The sequence below is a fragment of the Cupressus sempervirens genome, chromosome 7 (genome assembly GCF_028749045.1).
Source record: "Cupressus sempervirens isolate cs-2001-9-10 chromosome 7, ASM2874904v1, whole genome shotgun sequence".
NCBI classification, from domain to species: Eukaryota; Viridiplantae; Streptophyta; class Pinopsida; order Cupressales; family Cupressaceae; genus Cupressus; species Cupressus sempervirens.
This window is the reverse complement of record NC_143124.1, coordinates 536,814,868-536,838,792: the sequence shown is the minus strand read 5'-3', so window position 1 is coordinate 536,838,792 and position 23,925 is coordinate 536,814,868.

Sequence of the window (23,925 nt, the reverse complement as noted above, 5' to 3'; positions counted from 1 at the left end):
ATCTACTCCTATCTCTATAACCAAACCATTCTAGATGGTCTAACTTGGAATGAAAAATGTTACCTTATCTACAATGCTTCATGGTATGTTATTATTGCTCATGACTTGTTTAGGAGAGGTCTCAACGAAACACTCCTTAGGTGTCTAGAACGTGAAGAGTCCAAACACGCATTAATCAACATTCATTAGGGCATTTGTGGATCTCACTCAAATGGCTTGACACTAGCTCACAAACTCATTAGAGTTGGTTACTATTGGCCTAAAATGGAGCAAGAGGCAATCAAGTATGCCAAGTCCTACAAATAGTGTCAACTCTATGGGAATCTAATTCACGCTCCAGCCAAGAAGTTGATTCCATCTACCACATTATGGCCATTTCAAAAATGGGCCTTTGATCTTGTGGGTCAGATTCACCTATCTTCTTCTTATGGACATAAATTCTTTATTATGACTACAAACTACTTTACAAAGTGGGTTGAGGCAGTACCTCTCACAATAGAAAATGGAAAAATTGTAGCTCTTTTTATCACAAACTACATCATCTATAGATATGGTGTACCATCCTCCATTATTGCTAACAATGGAGGATAGTTTAAAAATAAAGACCTTAAGGAGCTATGCAAGAAATTTAAAATGATGCAACATTGGTCTTCTATCTATTACCCCCAGGGTAATGGCCAAGTAGAGGCATCCAACAACGTGATCCTCAAGATTCTCCATCGCACAGTCAGCAAATCTGGGAGGCACTGGCACCTCTAGATTAATCCAGCTTTGTGGGCATACAAGACAAGCATCAGGACCCCAATGGGTACAATGCCCTTTGCTTCGGTTTATGGAGTGGATGTTGTGCTTCCAATAGAGGTTGAGATTCCTACTTTGAGAACCTCTATGAAAGACCTCATTACTAATGAAGATTACATAATAACTCAGCTTCAAGAGCTAGTACTACTAGATGAACATTGACAATTGGCATGCGATCATTTGTGAGCTTATCAGTAACAAATGTCTAGAAGCTACAATGAGAAAGTTAAGCTATGTGACTTCCAACTAGGTGATCTTGTCCTGAGAGAGAATCCTAAGAATGAACAATAATGGGTCCAAAAAGGGAAGTTCAAACTAAACTGGCATGGTCCTTAGATAATCACTATAGTGTATGGATCTAGTGCTTACTAGCTTTCTACAGCTGAGGGAGAAGTGCTCAAGGAGCCTGTCAACACTCTCCACCTAAAGTAGTTTTATAGCTGATCTAATCTCAGAAGCTCTTTCTACATATTTAAATGTCCTAAAAAAATCTTTAAAAATTGCAAAAAGTCCCTCAAAAAATCATTACCTTGATGAAAACATAGCAATAGGTGCCTTGGTAATGCCAAAAAAATTGAAAAATTCCAAAAATACAAAAAAGTCAAGAAAAAAGAAAAAATACAAAAACAATTGAAAAACAAGAAAAGTGCCATTGGTGAAAACCTAGAAACGGGCATCATGGTAGCAAAAAAATGAAAGCCCTACCAAGAAGGTGAATACGTGGCAAACAAGCATCTCTTGTTCGCAATGCTCCATCTTGCAGCACATCTTCTGGCTCCCTGTACAGTTGCTTTCTTGCTTTTCCTACTTTTCTGCTCATGTATCCATGGAGTGAATCTTGTTATAACTTGGAGGCATAGCCCTTCAGTGTCATCTTTTGCAAAAATCACTAGTTGTTCTAACTATGTCTACCTACTATCACCCATGTCACTCTTTTTGAGATTCTCCTCATAGAACTCTTTCACGATAGTCACCAGTTGTTTCAGCCATGTCTGCCTACTATTGCTCGTGTCACTTTTTGAGATTCCTTTCATGAAAGATCTCTCTTGCATCAGTCACCAATCATCTTGGCTATGTCTGTCTACTAGTGCTCAGTTCTACTTAGGTTCTTCACTCTAAAGATTCCTCTTTGAATTCAGTCACCAGTTGTTCTGATTGCATTTGTGTACTTTCATCACCCTATTGAAGAGATTTCTTTCATCTATGTTCTGGACATTGACACCTAACATCAATCCTATAACATAAAAAAACACTGAACTCAAAATGATATACTTGTTTGGATATGTTGAGCTTTTTTCTTTGTGTGTTTCATTTTCTCCTTCATCATGTCTCCTCGAGCAACTCAATGTTTTCATTCTGACTAGGGAAATAATGACTGGGGGCATGATCTTTTTTTTACTTTCTATTTGTGGTTTATTTCCAATAATTTGAAACATTCATATAAGAGGGGTGTCTACTATAAGAGCCTCCATCTCGTATTGGATGGTCGGGTTTACCTCGATTCTTTTTATGTGGATATATCAAATAACATTGGTTCTTCTCCTTGCTTATTGGAGTGAACTCTAGATGATATAGTAAATACTGGTACTCAACCTACTAAGTGAACGTATGGGTTACTATGAGTATATCTAACACACTTCTATCTTAGGTTACAAACACAAGGGCCATTGCATATAGAATACTTACTGATTACTTAGCATAAGAGGGATCTCTTGTGTGTCTAGTGTGTCAATACTTACCTTGTGTGTACCTTGATTCTTTTTATGTGGAAATATCAAATAACATTGGTTCTTCTCCTTGCTTATTGGAGTGAACTCTACATGATATAGTAAATACTGGTACTCGACCTACTGAGTGAACATATGGGTTACTATGAGTATATCTAACACACTTCTATCTTAGGTTACAAACACAAGGGTCATTACAGATAGAATACTTACTGATTACTTAGCATAAGAGGGATCTCTTATGTGAACTCTACATGATATAGTAAATACTGGTACTCGACCTACTGAGTGAACGTATGGGTTACTATGAGTATATCTAATACACTTCTATCTTAGGTTACAAACACAAGGGTCATTGTAGACAGAATACTTACTAATTACTTAGCATAAGAGGGATCTTTTGTGTGTCTTGTGTGTATCTAGATGCAACCTAACTAGACCTAGGGTTGTATCATTTTAGGTTGCATATACTATAGGGTTGCATTGCATACATTACTTGGTTCAACATATAATATGATTGTGAATCTAATTTTGTCTCCTATGATGAGGGATTGTTGGGCTCTTCAAAGTATAATGATTCTTCATGGCTAAACAAGTCTTTGGTTCTTTCGTTCATCCTCTTGCACTCCTTGAAAAAATACCTATCATTATCAAGCAAAAACATGAAAACACTACATGAGATTTTAGTCTATTTACCTGTGCATTTCATTCATAAATCCATAAATTCATTTCATCTATGTGAACAACTCAAATCAAAAAATGCATCCATACATCACATCACATTTGCATCTCATAATCATAGCATAAAACATCTCATGTATATCAAATTAAAATGCAAACAATGAAAATGAGATGTACATAAGATGCTTAGCTCAAAATCTCATGTATATATATCAAAGAATGTGTTAGTACAAAAAATGGGTGCTACTCAAGCACTATCAATCAAAAATGATACAAATGGTACTAGCACACCAATCGATACATAGCCAGAATCAAAACTCGATGGCAAAATATTAGGTCTAACTCTAACTAGTACCCTCACCTCCTAGACGAGGAGGAGGGGGAGGAGGTTATATATCGGGCCTAGTAGGTGGTCATGCACCCCTGGACTCTCAAGCATACTGGGAAAATCATGGCACCTAATAAGCTTCATCAGGCACCACTATGGAATATGCTACAAAATAGTAGGCTACTTGGGCTGTCTGTAGTTTGACCTTGTCCTGTAGCATCTCTGCCCCCTGCTCAGTGGCTTGCACCTGCTCTCGTAGCCTCAAAATCTCACAATCCTACTCTACTATCCATGTGTCTCTCATGACCACCTATATCTATAGCTCCCCCAGATATTAGAGACTTGTCAAATCCACTCTCTCACCCTCCTTAGTGAATCTTGATGTAATGCCTCGCCAAGGGATCCAAAGAATTAATCTAAAATTTCACTAAGTTTGCCAAACAATTTTTTTTCTTTTAACATGAAAGATAAACCATCCACATGATAGTGGAAGCAATAGCAACAATTCAAATGAAAGTAAACATAACATACATAATAGGTTACATTCTTTAAGGATCCCTTAACATTGAATCACATCTAACATAACTAATTATGTTCCATCTAATACAACATCCACATAATGAAAAGTCCTACGTTCTTAAACAATATACAAGTTTCCTTTTTGTAATTACATTTTAGATTGCTCAATCATCCACTATATATGTCACAGGGTATAAAAAGGCTTAAAAGAATATACATATGTGGAATAAGGTACATCATCCTATTCTAATCCATGATACATCAAGTAAAGATAACCATATGATACACATGATACATCATCATAGAAGATATATACATCCATCATAAAGATCAAACATAATAAACTAAGTGCACAGTTCCTCCCAACTGTAAATAGCATCATTAGACCATCATGGATCTTAGCCATCCCTCCATGTGTAACATCCCAAAGCACCAAAGAGATCATCGGCTATTAACATAGTAAGAATGTTACTCCTAAAACATCCTACATCATATACAAAAAATAATCTAACATGCAAATATAAGCATAAGATATCATCATCTAACATATGCTAATCAACAATGAAAGGATACATATCCACCATCATAAAGGATGCATCAGCCATGATGTCTCAATCGGATCTCAAATGGTAAGAGTGGAAAAACACTACCACCTGACCACATGGAACCTAAGTGGTCCACTCCCACCGTGCTGAGGAGATAATCTCAAGTCCCAAATAGGTTATCAAAATCACATAACATAAATACTCTCTAAGTCCAAGAATCCTAAAAGTATACTAACTCAAGGTTCCAATCAAAAAGCTGACAACTAATTCCCAGAGGCACACAAAAACATGTAGGAAACCTACTATGCAAGTGAGAAAGTGTCATCGCATATATCATGTAGAAGTTACCCTAGTAGTTAGCTAAACTCCATGGGTCCCTACTGGTCCTCATGTGGCCACTAGTATCCTCTCATACTGATGAGGCATACTATGGAATGCAAGGTCACAACCAAGCATTCTCTCTACTCCCATCCTAGTCTGAACAAGCACTCAAGGCATGGGTGAGAACCAAAAAAATTATCTTTTTAGGTTCATTTAATCTCCATTTAGTGTGTAAATGTTATCACTTATTAACAAAACTTACAATGAGTTACCCTGGCAGCCACTTAGGGCCCCGGCCCCCATTGCAAGCCACTTCTCGACACTACAAGTAGATAACCTACCCTAAGCTCATGGAATCATAAAATCACCCCAGTCCTATATGAGTGATTGGAAAGAAATACCAAAAGATAATCCACAATAAGAATCATCAAATATCCACAATAAAAGCATCAAATCTCCATGATAAAAAACATCAAATCTCCATGAGCAACTGAAAAGCATCCATAAATAATCATGACCACAACAGTTCTCTATTGTCAACTGAAGGTATCACTGATAATCAAAAGTATCCATTGGTTCTCAATAACCAAAATATATCTCAAAATCATACTGATCGAAGACTCCAAAATGGTTGAGTCAAAACATGTCACAACATGACATCATCAAGAAATAAATCAACATTTCAGTCCCATCATGGCGATTGGAAAGTAATCCAAGGCTAACTGATCGATGACTCAAAAATGGTTAAGTCAAGTGTCTCAGATACATATAACTCAACTTCACTCAAGAAGACTGATGAGCAATAACAATTAGTAAATACAAACATTTCATAGATCATACAATCACATTACCATGGTTGGATTTAGAGAGATCGAGAACAAATAAGATCAACATGCCTTCACATCTCATAAACCTCGAGCCTCTGGTAACAACCTAAGACTGGTCAACACTAGTCAACCCAAAAACCCAAAACAAGAAGCATATAGAATACAGAATGCAAACACATGTTTTGGTTTACTAAAATCACATGGATGAGTTAACTGTAGAGGTTTCTAGTTTTCATTTCAAATATACTAAAAGTAATCATTTGACCTACAAGTCAACCCATTTGTTTCCCCAATAGCATTATCCTTTCCATTATTTAAAATAATATTCTAAGAATAACTTAAGGATAAATATCTACTCATGAAACTAATCATCATTGACCTTTAATTAAATTGTTCTCTTTATTTAACTAAGATCCATATTCTAATTGATTAACTCTTCCTTAATGTTACTTCAACTTTCAACATAAATCAAGTATCATTATTCATTATATTATAAGAGAGCTAGTTATCAATCTTTGAGTAAGAAGATTATAACTTTGTTAAAATGATCAATTAAATCAATCAATTAACATAGATACATAATCCATGACCTATATCATTTAATTAAAATTCAATTAAATATTACTAAATCTCACCATTAAAATATCTAAGGTCATTATTCAAGTCATGAGAGTATGACTTGTCAACTTCAACGTAAATACTTCACAACTTCGCTAGAGGAATCGATATTAGCATATCAATTAAAAACTTTATTACATATCTTAATTATTAATTTAATTTAATTAATTTAATTAATAATTACATAACCATACCAACAAGCCAATAAATATCAGTTGATTAATAACTAACTATAATTTGTACATTAAAAGTCAACCATAATCCAGTACACAAATATTCATATTCATAGTTCGATAATAATAACTTGTTAATATTTAATAACAAGCTATATTGGAAATCTTATTAATAAATCTATAATGACCACATTCATCATTCTTTAATGAATACTAATATTTCCTTAACAAATTCGTATTAATGATAATCATTTAGACTATTATTCTATTATTTGTTAATGATTTGTTAGACCCAACAAACATTAATAAATAATAAACTCATCAAAACTATAGATAATCGATCTTAAAGAAACCTTACAAAACTTCATTGGTTAATATTTAACTAACTCTTAACACCATTAAGGTATATCAATAATAATACATAACGTATTCAAATCGTAGCAATGTTGTTATAATGTAACAATGACTCCTTGTCAATTAGATCTTAATCCCATATCATTAAATTCTCTTAATTTAAATAATCATCATTAAACATCTTTATAAATTACCATCTCTTAATTATTTAATATACATTAAATAATTAATATTAAAAGTCAACCATTAGACTCAATTTTCTAATCCCTCAATATTCAAATTAATAATTCAATATCTCTTCTCTATTAATAATAACTCACAAATTATTTTTAATACTTTTAAATCATTTATCTTTTCCAATCAATCCATTTACAATTTCAAGAACCCCAAAAATAATTGATGACTTAAATATTATAACATTTAAACTCATTTTAATAAATTTATTAATTCTGAATATACAACTATATGTATTTTATTACTTAAATAAAAATTTCATTAATGTTATATACATATACATATACATATATATATATAAACTCTTAATATAATATGAAAATTGATATATGCATAATCAAATTCGCAACATACATATCACATAACCTAATTATATCAACAGTTGTCGCAGTACATATTACACTGCAGACTATATAATAATCAAATCTCGATCCCAACACACATATACACTGCAATAATAAATTGCAACAACACTGTGTGCCTTGGCCGTGCGGCCTCTACCCTTTGACACAGGGCTTGCAATGGCAGTCACAGTACCTGCGTCAGTGGGTACAAGCCACTGCTGGCGGTGAATAACAAAGCGGAGATGGGGTGGGGTAAAAACCCCCCCTCCCAAACATGTATAAATTTTATAACATTTTCAAACATTTTTTACAAAACGCAATTTGGATTTTGTAAACAATTTTCTTCATTGCGCTTTTTAATATTCGACTTTTCAATGAATATATATATATATGTATGTATGTATGTATGTATGTATGTATGTATATATAAATGTATATATGTATATATGTATACGTGCAGAGTTTTATTAAACAATACAAAATTTTTTAAATAACAAACATATATACATATATATAAATATATATATGAATATACATATATGAATATGTACATAAGTATGCAGAATTGTAAATATGAATGGGTACATTTCTACGGAGAACATACACACAATATTTTTCTTTTAAAATAATTGATCTCTAACTTTATTCAATATTCCACCTAATAGGTCTAACTATTAGTTTTGAAAACATTTTCAAATCTATTTCTCAATTCGATTCTAATTCGAACCCAAGCCCAATTTATATCTAGTTTCCTTCCTAAATTGAAACTAGGTTTTTTTTCTATTGTCTTCTTCTCAACCAAATAAAATATCTAGATTCCAATTTCAAATTACAGATTCAATCATAGGGAATATTCAAACACATATAACAGACACGATGAAGACAGGAAGAGAAAGAGTGCAAATAGAATATGTGATTATCACGAGTGCACCTGGACACTGATGCTAATTTGTCATCCCTCAAAAGTCTATAGAAAATCTCTTCCTTCTCCAACATTAGCAATTCCTCCAAGATCCAAGCCAATCGAAACCTCCCACGTGATTAAAAGTTCTTGAAGAAGCATAGGAGCATGTAGAAACATATAAGCATGTAGAAGCATATGAGCTTCTCAAATGCATGTAAGCTTTGAAGCTTGCTCAAACACACTAGGAGAGCCTCTATTTAAAGGCCTCTAAGATGCATCTAGAATGTGTCTAGAAAGAACTAGAAGATAAGCATGACAACTAAGCATGAGTCTTCTCCAACCTTCTAGATGAGTCATAAGGTTGTAGACACCATGTGCTCAAATAATATGCTAACTCCTAAGTGTAAACAACTTGTGCATTCTTAGAGTGCAAACTCCTGTGTGTTCAAACATTAAAATAATGCACATGAATTAATATAATATTTACTTTACTCTTTGGAATTTAATTAATTTATTATTTTTAAATCGCATGCACTAACTTTAATAACTCCACTTATTTTATGTTAATATATTTATATTTTAATCACATGTACACATCATGCAATTTAGAATATTTTAATAATTTAATATCTTTTCCACTTTTAAATTCATTTCCAAAACTTAATTGCTAAAATATTTATTAACTTAAATAAATATTATCACATTCCAACTTTAAAATTATAACTTTTATTTTCAAATTTAATTATTTTATTTAATTAATTTCTTAATTAATTAAATAAAATAAATATTAAAATACCATATTAATTTTCCATTAAATTAAACCATTAATTAAAATCTTTTAATTAGGCTTAATTAATAGAAAATACTCCAAAGACTCACAAGGTAAAATACGAAAACCCATCATAGCCAAAATACATACAAAATCAAATCAAGGGTTAATATCATGAATTACATCATCTGACGCATTCGCAGGGTACTCAACTCAGATAATTGTCCTAATTTTCAATTAGGAAAAAATGGCTTAAAGGGTTGGGATTTGGACTTGAGAATTTATCTCCCCTCTCTTACCATTGAGATAATGTGATAGGGTATGCTCATCCTGGCAATTCAAGGAAATTGATACCCAGTACCTGCAACCTACAAAAACCATGCATATACAAGCACAATATATACTAAACTAAATAGACAATGACAAGAAGTGGTGCATCGTGTAGATCTCGACTAGCAGGTGACTACGACTCCCTTCCTTAACCACATCAGAAATGCCATACAGAAAGGAAACAAACACGCACACCATACACATGCAAGTATGGGGTAAGTATCCATAAGAAAACACATATAATAATAAATCTTCTAACTAATCATCTTCAATAACTGAAATCACTAAATAATCATCATATATACATGGACTATAAAGTACCAAGTAATCTTATCATATATCAGCTAAATCCATTGCACAATATCTCAAACAATGTTACTAACCATCAACATAAAACTAGCCCTAAAAGAGTTCACTAATGATAGCAAAACACAACCTAGGGGCAGACACTACACTTGAGGCTCGACAATAGGTTGATCCTACATCTCCTCATCCATCATCTTCGCCTACTACTCTACCAATGCTCGCTCCTCTATACGCAGTCTCTACCACTGACCCTGCTCTACCCCACTACCTCCAACACCTAGATCTAACCCCTTCTATTGTGGGGATCTATACCTAATAGACCTGATGTCTAACTTTCTTGACTGGTCCCTATGGAAATTTTTGCATTGGCTATTATGCTAGCTGTTGTACTGGTTGTTGGACTGGACCCTATACAGGTGCTTACTGAGGTCCCTGTGCTGCCATCCCCAATGGATCTATGAACTGTGGAAAGGGGTGGCTAATAAAATATGCCTCATAAGTAGGTATCATCCCAGCATCTAATACCTCTAGGAGATAGTCACACTTTGACGCAACTAGGTTACACACATCTATCATCGATCTCCCAAGATCTAACCTCACAAACCACCCTCGATCCAGATCTCTGGCTACCTAGGCATAGGAACAATACTCCTATGAAATGTCCTAGGGCTACCAATACTATTGCCATACCCACGTGATGGGGAATCTCTTGATAGTGTGGGTGGCTCAACCTAACAATGGTTGTGAGGAAAACATCCAGCTAAGTTCTTGAGGAGCATCATCCCAATCCTTGGTCTCTCTCCAGGGTTGTCATACGACGAAGACTAGATCATCGAGATGTGTCCTCCAATGCTCCATCTTACCCAAGCCTGCCTAGGTAAGCTAACTCTTATACCTACATATATATGGCTCTGTAAGCTCTCGAGCATCCTCAAAAATAGGTCTATTCACTAGCAGGTGCTCCCATGCCCAAATTTGCAATACATAAACTCTAGTAGCCATGCTCCTCCGCTCGTGATACATTATCTCATGCATCTCATGATACATATGCGTGAGCATGCATTGTCCCCATCTGAACCTCTCAGGAGAGTTGAGAATCCTCTGTAACATCACGCCCCACCTGCACTCTAATCCATGTTGTCCTTTGTCAGGTACTAGGAAGCAACTAATGAAAATGGCCAAAACTGATGCGAACCTATGAGTAGTCCCATATGTATGGACGAGCTCATCCCACATGATGGCTTGCCCTATTTTCAACTCATGCTAAAAGATGGTCATCAATACCTCTATGCTTGCTCAGGGCACTATGTCATAGACAACCCTCAGCCGATGGAAAGGTATCTATAGTATCTAGTAGATGTCCTTTGGTGTAATTGTCATCTCCTCCTGTGGAAGATGAACAATGTTCATATCCAAATGGAAAAACTTGACCAAGGCAATCAACAAGTCATGATTCACTAGCATTGTTAGGATCTGACATAGATATGCTAGTCCTAATCTGCAATATGGGCCATATCTGCATCGTCAAGGCTCCACAATAGAGCTCCATAAGGTGGGTAATGAGACCTAAATGTGACATCATCAAAGACAACCTGCACACATGAACAAACACAACACACAAATAGTTAGTGCTCATTCGATAACTCAAAATGATGATAAAACAAAAGCAAATTTAAGACAAAACATCACAAAATGCAATTTTCAATTTTCTTCTAACACTATAATTTCATGTGGAACTACACTTTCTCGCACGAGATCTTACATCTTCACGCAAGAAAAGCAAGTCCTCACGCAAGGAAGGATGAGACAATGGGCGAGATGCACCCAAAATCTTGCACATCTCACACGAGAGGTGGGTATCTCTTGGGTGAGATAGACCATTAGTGTGCACAAAGAAGCACTGGGCTGGTGGATCTTCGCGTGAAGAGACACCCATTTCGCACAAGGAATGAAACCCCCACACAAGGATTGATTGAACTACCCTAAAACATGCTAATAATGAACTAAAAACATCTTAAAATGCATTAAAAAAGTAATGCAAAGAAGGAATGTCGACTACTCATCAGAGGTCCATAGTTCACTGATCGGCTATGTCATTGGGAGCGCTTGAAATGGTGTGTGCGTACTAGAACTGTCATCTTCTTCTTAGAGCTCTCTTCTCCACTAAAGACAAAATACACAAATGATTTGAAAATGACCCTTTGGGCCCTTATATAGGTTTTGACCTAATTTTTCAAATTGCTTCGATTTGCGCAAAGATCACCTTTTAGCTAATTTGAGCTTTCTAAATCCATTTTTGGGATTGAATTCAAAATCTAACACACCTAAATAGCTAAAAAATGCATTTTAAAATGTTGGGACTAACGTGATCGAGTGCTTGTGTAGTATAAATTTTTGTTGATATTTTGTGAATCTTGGAATCTTTTCAACTTCAAGTTTCATCACCAATCTAGAAAAGGTCAACTATAGTCAAATTTGGTTAACTTTTGGTCAAACTTGGTCTTTTGGCCTCCAAAATCATGTTGAATTCACTCTAAGTTTTCTTTAGATTGTTCTAATCTCTTCTATATTCTGCTGACTCTTGGATTTCTTCTATATCTCTCAACATATTGCTTTATATCATATTTTTGGTGTGTCATCTTTCAATTTTGCTCTTGAGGGGGAAGGATGATTACATCATTGAATCTAAATTTTGACTCAATTTGAATCTTCATTGCTCAGGGCATCTCGTTCCCATCTTATGTCTTCATTGCTAGGGGCATCTCATCACTTGGGACATCTTGTTCCCTTTTATCTAGCATCTTTGTCATATGTTGTATCTTTTTGTCAGTTGATCACATCTTGCAATCTTTATCAGAGTTTGATGGATAGGTATTAGGATAGTCTAAGCCCTAACATCTAAGGATCAAGCCTCATTTTAAGGATGATTCTATGACTCATAATTGGATTGTGTTATCTTTTCAACTTAGGTATCTAGGTGTTCTACCTGGATCCCTTAAGGTTAAGCTTCATTTTGGAGATAATCTTTAAAAACTTATCAATTTAGGTATCTAGGCATTCTACCTAGATCCCTTAAGGTTAAGCTCCATTCTAGAGATTATCTTTAAAAGCTTATTCAACTTAGATATCTAGGTGTTCCACCTAGATCCCTTAAGGTTAAGCTTTGTTCTAGAGATGATCTTTAAAAGCTTATTCAACTTAGGTATCTAAGTGTTCTACCTGGATCTCTTAAGTTTAAGCTTCATTCTAGAGATGATCTTTAAAAGCTTATTCAACTTAGGTATCTAGGTGTTCTACGTAGATCCCTTAAGGTTAAGTTCTGTTTTGGAGATAATCTTTAAAAAGCTTATCAATTGGTCTCTGTATCATCAATTTTAGAACCAATCTCATTTCTTGATCTTCATATCATGCTTTCTGATTTTCTTTGAATTGAACGTGTTGCTCACGCATTCATTCAAAGAGGGGAAAAATGTAATACCCAAAAGTTGGCTCATTTCCATTTTAACCAATTCTGGTCTATTTCGATCAATTCTAAAGTCCTATTTTACTAAGCAATTCTTATTCTAATTTTCACTACTCGACTTAATTGTCAAATATAGAAAAACCTAAATCTACATTAATCAGGCTACCTATTTAATTCCTAAGTATTGATTCAAATTAGTCACATTAAACCTATTGATTAAAATTTAATTTAATTTGAAGTGTTTATACTTTAATTAAATTAAATTATATCCTAAGGCTAATGTACTAAGGAATTAAAAATATTTAATTTAATATGTATGCTCACTTTAATTAATTAAATGAGATTATTCAATTAAATGGAAAAGGCATTTATGAGGTCATATCTTACTTTATTAAATTAAATAATATCTTCAAAATCTTCTTTTCAGTTCCAAAAATGGAAACTCTAAGTGAACTATCCCTAGAATTGGAATCAATTTAGTTAACTTATTCTCACACTTATGAAAAGCTCAATTAACTACTCATCACACTTAGATTTGAAGCAGCCAACTTTACTTGCACAAGGAAGTTTCCATTTTAATTGAATCATCTCTTTAATCTTAACCGCTCATCTAAATTGATCTTAACCATTGATCAATTCCTAGATTCTATTTAAGGGGCTCTCAGTCCCTCATTATAGAGGTTAGAATTTGATTGTATTGAATTGCTGTCAAAATAATCATTCATCCTAGCTTTCATATTTTCTTAAATACTCTAATGTCATTTTAGAATAAGAATACATACATTTAGTTTAATGTCTTTTATTTCTTAGATTAATGCTTGCATTTTCATATAGATTAATTGCATAATCATATTTTGCATCAAATCCTTCATTCTAGAAAGGTCTAGTTGTCTACATCTCGATCTAAGAGCACAATAGGCAAAATCCTTCTAGTTAGAAGGCAATAGGTCACATTGTCAAGCCTCTTGGATAAACAACTCCATGTTTATTCTAGGATGAATTTGCATTTAATGACCATGTTGAAGTGTAGGTGAAAGATCCAAGGTCACATTTTCATGTATATAGTTCTACGAGAGTAAGAAAATCTAAAAAGAGTTCTCTTTTGGATGAAGATGAAGAATTCAAGGCAAGTATGGAAATATTCTTGAATGATTGTGATGATAAAGATAATGAGCTTGAATTGGTTAAGAAAGAGGAAATAGCAAAAGAGATAGATTTGGTAATTGTTGTTGATCCAAAGGTTAACTATGAAAATGTGAAAGTTATCATTTTGACTAACAATGATTTGTAAAATGGGAATTAGAATGAAGAGAAGAGATTTGATCCTAGAGAATGGATAAGAGTTGAGTTAGGAACTCCTATCTCTAACAAGAATCACCCTCTAGAGAAAATAATTAGAAGTAAAGACAAAGGAGTGATGACAAGGACTAGAGCTAATGAAGAGATATGTTTTATTTCTCAAGTTGAATCTAAGAGTACAAATGGAGCATGTAAAGATTTCATGTCATCCTCTATTGCAACATCTTCTTCCAATTCCCATATTATTTAGTCTCCTATATCCATTACATATATCCCTGATTCCCTACCCTCTTTGTTTAGATGTTCCATGATTTTGATCTTTTTATTTTCCCTACATTATTCTAATTCATCTAATACCCCAAACTCTTCCCATGATTGTCTATTCTTTGACTAATTTCCTTTTTTTTTTCCTTTTTCCTTTCTATTTAATATGTTCATTGTTCAAATTAAAACAAATTTAAAGTGTTATCAAATTAAGGCTACCTTTAAACATCGCATACTCACATGCTACTTTCTCTACTACCATCTTTGAATAACAATACCAATTCTAAGCACCAAAAGAGAAAGAGGAGAAATTAGTTTGATAAAGTTGGAATATGGGTATAATTTTAGAAGTATTTCCATGGTATACAAGTACAAAGTAAATGGGTTACCTTGGTTTAGATGTAGCAACGAAGGTTGCTCTAACAATCCTCATCGACTATGGTTTCTAGATTTCTATTAAGGTCGAGGTAAATGGCATCAATGGAGGACGTGATGTGTTTAGAGCAACTGTCAAATGACTACTAAAAACTAGAACACTAAGGAGGGCTATAATTACCTAATTAGAAAATAGCTAAGACTAGAGAAAATTATCTAATTATGACTATATTGGGATAAAAAGTGCTTACCTAAGGTAGGATTGTTCTCATGGATCGCACTACAAAATAAAATCCTTATAGCTGATACATTCAAAGAAAAAGGATATGTAGGTCCAAGAAGGTGCATATTATGAACTTGCAAATACTCTTACCAATGTTTGAGTTGGTTACATAGAAAACTTGGATGGAACTCAGTAATAACAAGGTCAATCATAAGCATGTTTCAAGCTTGGCCTATTCAAAATAAGAACTATTTGTATGGTGGATTTGTTGCGATGTGGAGCCTAATTAGACTCAGAGGTTTATTAGATGTGATCTCCTCCCCATATTATTTCTATGGGGGTTAGACAAGGTCAAGGCTCAGCACCCTTGTGGGGTCCTGGGGTAGTGCCCTAGGTGTGTTCCCTATCATTGTACAGGGTGGAGTCAAGGGGCAATGCTCCCATGGAGGTTTTTTGGGGCAATGCCCCTAAAGCCAAAAATGCCCCTATATTGTAAAAGGCATGGACTACTATTTTTCCTATTGGATGACTTATTATCACCCTTATTTTATAAGTGGTAAAAAAGCTTGTATAAAAAAGATTAGGGTTAGGGATTTCATAATGTAATGGTGATATTATAGCTTCTTGTGGTGGTATTGAGTTGTAAGGGATTGCAGATTGTAATCACTAGATAATAATAATATTGGACTTGTTGTTAGTGGATGTAGTCCAGGGATTGGGTGAATCATGTTAAATCTTGGTGTCTTGTGTTCTCGTTTATGCAATCTACTATTTCCTTGTATTGGTTATATTTACATGTAACTATTATTTCTATCTGAAGTTAATCCTAACAAGTGGTATCAGAGCCAAATTGTCATTGCTTTTTTTTATCTAGACTATCATCATTTTTTTTAGTGATCTTCTGTAGGAAGGTCTTATGGTTAAGTGAGAGTCTCATAGTTGAGTGGGAGCAATGGAAAATGAGGGTAAGCTAAGGGTTGACAAGTTTAATGGGCAGAACTTTCAGTTATGAAAAATGAAAATGGAGGACTATCTTTAGCAAAAGGATTTATGGAAGGCATTGGAAGGAAAAATCAAGAATTAGGGATCTATGACAAATGATGACTCAGATCTTTTAGATAGAAAGGAACTTGGAAGCATTTGATTATGTTTGGCACTATCAGTGGTATTTAACATTACAAAAGTGAAGATGATAGAAGAGTTGAGGCAAACCCTAGCAAAACTATATGAAAAACCCTCCACTTCAAACAAGATATTTCTCATGAAGTGTTTATTTAATATAAAAATGACAGAAGGTGGATCTGTTGCAGATCATTTAATGAGTTTAATACTATTACTAGTCATTTATCTTCTATGGGTATCAATTTTGATGAAGAAATTAGGGCTCTCTTGATTGTGTTCTTTGCTTGAAAGATGGAATGGCTATAAATAATTTCATTTATAGATCTAATACTCTAAAATATGATGATATGATCAATGTTATTTTGAGTACAAAAACTTGTAGGAAACCTCAGGTGGATCTACATCAAGAAGTGCTTTGAATGCGCAAAGTAGAGGCAGAATGACTAAGAGAGGAAATAATTTTAGAAATCTTGGGAAATCAAGATAAAAGTCAATGGGGAGGAGGTCTCAATCTAGAGGATTGAGAGATTGCTAGTACTATGGGAAATTAGGGCATAAGAAAAAAGATTGCTAGACTCAAAAGAATAATGAAGGAGATAAACAAGAAGGGAACAAGGAGGAAAATGTGGTAAGTAAAAATTATGAAGAGGATGCTTTGGTTATTTCTTAAGAAATTATTTATGATTCATGGATTTTAGATTCTGGTGCTTCATTTCATGCTACACCTCGTAGAGGTTATTTTATTGATTATGTCCAAATGGACTTTGGGCTTGTTTATTTTGGGGATAATGAACCATGTTAGATTTTTGGAAAGGGAAAAGTTAAGATTAAGTTGTAGAATGGGAATCATTGGCTACTACATGTGGTAAGACATGTTTCAAGTTAGAGTAGGAATTTAATTTAAGTAGGGCAACTTAGTGATGAGGGTTGCGTAGTTACTTTTAATGATAAAAATTGGAAAGTTTAAAAAGGTTCCCTTGTAGTAGAAAAAGGTGTGAAAGTAAGGTCATATTGTTCCTGCTATTTTGATTATTTCAGAGAAAAATGAATATTCACAATAGTTGTTGTAGTTGAATAGGGAGAACAAATATTTGAGGTAGATTCTGGTACAACATTATGGCACAATAGACTTGGGCACATGAGTGAGAAAGGTATGAAATAATTTCATTCAAAGAAAGTCTTACCAGGTCTGAAATGTGTTAATATGGATTTTTGTGAAAGTGGTATAGAAAACAAAAGAGAGTGAGTTTTGTGAAGACTGGGAAGGAAAATAAAAGTGAGAAATTAGAGCTTGTGCATACAAATTAATGGGGACTAGCTCAGATATCTTCCCTTGGTGTCTCTCATTATTATGTTACATTTATTGATGATGCAACAAGAAAAGTATGGGTTTATTTCTTTAGACAAAAATCTAATGTATTTGAATCATTTAAGAAATAGAAATGCTTGGTTAAAAATGAAACTAGAAAGAAATTAAAATGTCTCACATCTGATAATGGTGGTGAGTATTACAATCATGAATTTGAAGATTATTGCTCCACTAATGGTATTCATAGATAGAAAATTATTCCAAGGACTCCACGGGAAAATGGAGTGGCTGAATGCATGAACAAGACTATAATAGAGTGTACAAGAAGCACTAGGTTGCATGCAAGGTTGCCCTTAAAGATATGGGTAGAGGTTATTAATACTATAATATATTTTATTAATAGAGATCTCATTACTCTTTTGGGTTGTGGTATTTCAAAGGAAGCATAGACTGATAATAAGGTGAGTTATTCTTTTTCTCAAAACTTTCAGTTGTGAAGCATTTGCTCAAATAGATTCTAAAAATAGAAGAAAGTTGGAAGTTAAGTCAAAGAAATGTGTATTTGTTGGATATAAAATTAATGAATTTGGTTATAGGCTTTGGGATTTTAAAATTCATAAAATTTTAAGAAGCGGGGATGTTATAGTCAATAAGAAAGTGTTGTACAAAGATCTACTTCAGCAACATGAGAAGAAAGAAGATGATTATGTAGTGTTGGATGATACTCCAAAAGCTTATGTTCTACAAATTTCTCATGATTTGCAACAAATACCACACACCCCAGTGAATGTTAGATGGTCAACAAGGCTAAGTAGACCTCCAGAAAGATTTTCTCCTTCCTTGTATTCTATTTTACTTATTGATGTTGGTGAACCTGAATGTTATGATGACGTTGTGTAGGTGGATACAAAGATTCGATGGCAGTCTACAATGAAAGAAGAAGTGGACTCTTTACTAAAAAATAAGACATGGGATTTATGCAAGCTGCCTACAAGTCAAAGGGCTTTATGTAATAAGTAAGTTTAGAGGTTGAAAGAAGAGGACAAAGGTAAGAAAATATTTAAGCCAGGTTAGTGGTAAAACAATTTGTACAGAAAAATGGCATTTATTTTGATAAAATATTCTCTCCTATTATTAAGATGACTTCTATTCGCACTATTTTAAGTATTGTGGCTACTAAAGATTTGCATTTAGAGCAATGTGATGTTAAAAATACCTTCCTTCATAGCAATTTAGATGAAGGGATTTATATGGCTTAGCCACAAGGATGTGAGGTTAAAGATAAGGAGAACTTAGTGTGTAGATTGAAGAAAAGTTTATAGGGCTTAAAGCAAACACGTCAACAATGGTATCTAAAATTTGATAGTTTTATGCATGAGAATGGATATAGTAGGTTTCATTCAAATCATTGTGTTTATTTTAAGAGGTTGGATGATAGTAGCTACATTATTTTATGTTTATATTTTGATGATATGCTTGTAGTTGGGTCTAACATGGATCACATCAAGGGGCTAAAATGCTAGTTAGCACACACATTTGCTATGAAGGATTTGGAGGAAGAAAAAAAAATCCTTGATATGAATATTTGTAGAGATAGGAAGAATAGAAAATTGATATTATCTCAGGCTTATTATGTTGTGAAGGTGTTGCAACATTTCTCTATGGAGAATGTTAAAGTTGGTAGCACACCTTTACCTAGTCATTTGAAGTTGAGTAAGGAGATGTGTCCCAAGACACAAGAAGAGGAGGATAAGATGCCTAAGGAACCTTATGCTTCAGCTATAGGAAGGTTGATGTGTGCTTTGGTATGTACTAGGACAAATATTGCACATGCAATGGGAGTTGTTAGCAGGTATATGAGTCATCCAGGAATTGAGCATTGGAATGTAATAGATTCTCAGATATCTAAGAGGAACATCCATTAAGTTTTTACACTTTGGGGTCTCTACTATTGATTTATAGGGCTATGTTGACATAGATTTGGTAGGGGATATTAATACCAAGAAGAGTTCTACAGGTTATGTTTTTACTATTGGTGGGGTAGCAATGAGCTATGTTTCTCAATTATAGAAGGTTAATGCTTTATCCACTAAAAAAGTAGAGTATCTTGCTACTATAGAGGTAGCCAAGGAGATGATATAGCTTCAGTTCTTCATAGAAGATTTGGACACCCTTAGAAGGATAATTATTTATTTACAAATGGTTAGAGTGTCATTCATCTTGCAAAAAAAAAGCTCTACATTCAAAGACAAAACACATTAGTTCTGGTACCATTTCATTCGGTCATTTTTGGATGATGGTCAATTAAAGATGGACAAGATAAATACAGATGACAATCTATCAGATATATTTATAAATTTAGTGACAAGGAAGAAGTTGAATTTCTCTTCATCTTCGGTTGGTCTTCTTGCTTTAATAGAATAAAAGAACAATAGAGTCCAAAATGGTTCGATATATTCCAGTGGGAGCTACAAGTTTAGAAGTGCTACAATTAGTCTCCAAGTGGGATGTTATTATTGTGGAGTCTGATTAGTCTCCAAGTGGGAGATTGTTGTGATGTGGATCCTAATTAGACTTGAAGGTTTATTTGATGTAGTTTTCTCCCCATATTATTTTAAAGAGGGTTTGGGTGCAGTGCCCCTGCAAGGTCTTGGGGCAGTGGCCCAGGTGTGCACCCTATTGCAATTAAGGGTGGGGTCGAGGGGAAACACCCCCCATGGGGGTTTTAAGGGGAAATGCCCCCAAAGCCAAAAATGCCTATATATTGTAAAAGGCATCAACTACTATTTTTCCTATTGTTCGACTTATTCTAGCCCTAATTTTGTAAGTGAAAAAAAAATCTTGTATAAAAAAGATTAGGGTTAGGGATTTCATAATGTAATGGTGATATTGTAGCTTCTTGTTGTGGTATTGATTTGTAAGGGATTAAAAATTGTAATCACTGTGGATGTACCCCAAGGATTGGGTGAACCACACTAAATCTTGGTGTCTTGTGTTCTCTTTTATGTGATCTACTATTTTCTAGTATTCATTATATTTGCATTTAACTATTATTTCTATATGAGTTTAATCCTAATAGGCTTGTGGATTGTAACACCATCCATTGTAATATGGGAGTTATGGTAGGAGAGAAATAGACACATTTAAAAAAATAAAAGGATAGGATAGGAACAACTTATCGATAAGATGGAGGCTACCATTATCAAGATTTTGAATAACAAAATATTGAATATGCAAAAAGTGGCAGAAAAGATGATTTAATGGAATGGGAAGAAGAGAGGTAGATGGATTAGGTTTAAGATACCTTGGTATGTTAGTTCAAGCTTCACTTGGTTTCAAGGATAATTTAATATTCTCTATTTAACAAGGCCAACCATGTGAAGGTGGAAGCTCAGCTAGCCTCACCCCTCCCCTAACACCAATATAAATTACCCATTATCATCTAATTACATACTTCATTCGTTCATTCATCTATTTATGAACTATAACATTCAATCAATACAATCAAATAACATTCATTAATATGATATAAAATTCACTAATACACAATACTAATCAAGACTTCACTAACAAATCACAATATTCATTAACATGAAATAAAAATCAATATTAATACGTAACATTCATAGATAATTACTTAAAACAAAGTTCTTTCATTATCCAACAAAGTTTATCAAACAACATTTAAAAAAATCATTTATTTTTTTTTCTTAGCTCTGTTAAGAAAAAGACTGATAGGAGCATCAATATCTTCCTCATTCTCCTCTTGTGGAACATGTAATGTCAAATTATGATGCCTCGTTATGTTTGGAGGAGCAAGAAGTTGCTGCACTAAAGGGGGCTTTGTTGCAAGAACAAGTAAATGGGTTAAATTTGCATACTTTTTTTGTTTTTTTAACTGGTACGAGTATTTAACTAAGTAGTACAACATAACATGCATTTTTCTTACCTGCCAATGTCACATCATGTACATTAACATTTTGATCCACCACTACGTCATCATGATGAACACTTGGAACATGCTCCACTCCTTCACCATGATGTTCAACATGCTCTAAAATATTCAAAAATAGGTTACACGTAAAACTACAATTGAAGATGTTAAATTGATATCATAATTGCATAATTAATTTTCAATAGAAAATTAATACCTCCACCACTATAATGTTCACCATGTCCTTCATGATGAGCAGGTTTTGTGATAGGATATGAAGGCTACAATGAAATGTTATGCATGTTGTTATGTAGTCAATTTATGTTCAAAACTAACATCAAAAAAGAAATTTCTCAACTATTAAATTTGGTTTACTTTTCATCTGACCAATTTACCTATGTCTCATTTGGTGCACCAAATTCTATGGTTTTCAAATTCTTGGAGTAGGCATGCAACCATGATTTTATAGTCTTCCTTTATGGCAATTTTTGTATCTTCATTCATGAGCTCCACATTGAATTCTATGCCCTATACTTTTTGCTTAATATCATTAGTTTTGCATGTATGGTTTGATTAATCAAACTTTTTTGCAACATTATATAAAAAAATTATAATAAATTTCATTGTTGCTACTTTCAAGTCAAGACTAAAGATTCATATAGCCACTAGAGCCAAGTTTGTGTTGGCCAACCTTTCCTAGTCTCACTTTTGTAGCCACTGATATGTCCTGCAGTCTATGAATAGTTTGAAACATGTTAGATTATATATTTACAAAGATCACTAATTAGTGCATGATTATGTTCTACTTAATACTATCATGACATACCTTCTTTTTCTCTATGTTGATTCATTTCCTTTATTATCACATAGCCTTTTCTCCTTTGCATCTTATATTATTTCATTCCACTCCATCGATGAAATCATAAGAGGATGATCGTACTTTGGGTTGTCCTTTAGACCCCTTTTGTATTGATCCCTCACAGTATTTATATGTCACGATGCTCTTTTCAGAGGTAGGGCAGTGTCAAAAATATTTTTTCCAAGTATGTCCTCAAAAGATGTAATCAGCTGATTTTGTAATTCAAAACCCTATTCATTACACCTTCAAAAAAAAATTGTTAGATCAATAACTTTAATATAGGACAATAAATGAAAGAAAAATAATAATGTAGCAATGACATGTGTTGGTGTAAATAAGCATTTACTATTTACACTTAAGTTTACTTAGGTTAATGCATTATTTTATTATTTATTTAGGTGAGACACTTAGGAGTTTGTGTACTCTCATGAGTTGTCATGTTAACAACACAGAAGCACACAACTCTATTTTAGCACATGGTGTCTACAACACTAGTATTTGCATCATTCACTGAGTTGTCATGCTGACAACATAGTTATTTGCACTCCTAGTTTAGCACATGTTGTCTACACCACTAATTTACATGATACACCATTGTAGGCTTATACTTACATCATCACACTTACTTTTGTGCTTAACGGAGGATAACCCTTTTTTTGTGCACATGTGCCTAGTATTATGACTTATCATGGTGCTGACTTCTATGCATTCCAGAAGCTCTCTAGAGGCCTTTATATATAGGTACTCCTAGTGTACTTGCATATGGCATATTGAATGAATATATCATCATTCTAATCACACTCTCTCTTCGGTCTACTATTGTGCTTATGTTTGAGTTCCTTGGTCTTGGGTGAATTTTGGCCTAAGCCAAATTCTTACATGGTATCAGAGCTCTCAAGGAGATTCTCTACACATAGTTGTTCAAGACCCTTCATGCTTTAACACCTTGACTAGAATCTGAAGAATTTTTAGAAATTGGGAGCATGTAGAGCCAGATTTGACCTTGCCATTACATCCAAAATGTTGATTCGATGAAGATTGACTATAAATTTTCCTATGTTAGGTGAAAGTTGATCGTGAGGTAAACTTTTTTATCAAATTGGCACCCAAAGGCACCAATTTGCAATTGGGTATGGTCATTTTAATTGATTTGATTATTTATTTTTGGATCTAAATTATTTTCAATTTCTCTGTGTTTTTTAGAATTATTTTTTCATTTTTTTGCCCAGCTAGGCAGAGAAATTTTTTTAGCAAAATCGGGCAGTAACACCCTGACTCTACAATTTTGGAGATTAT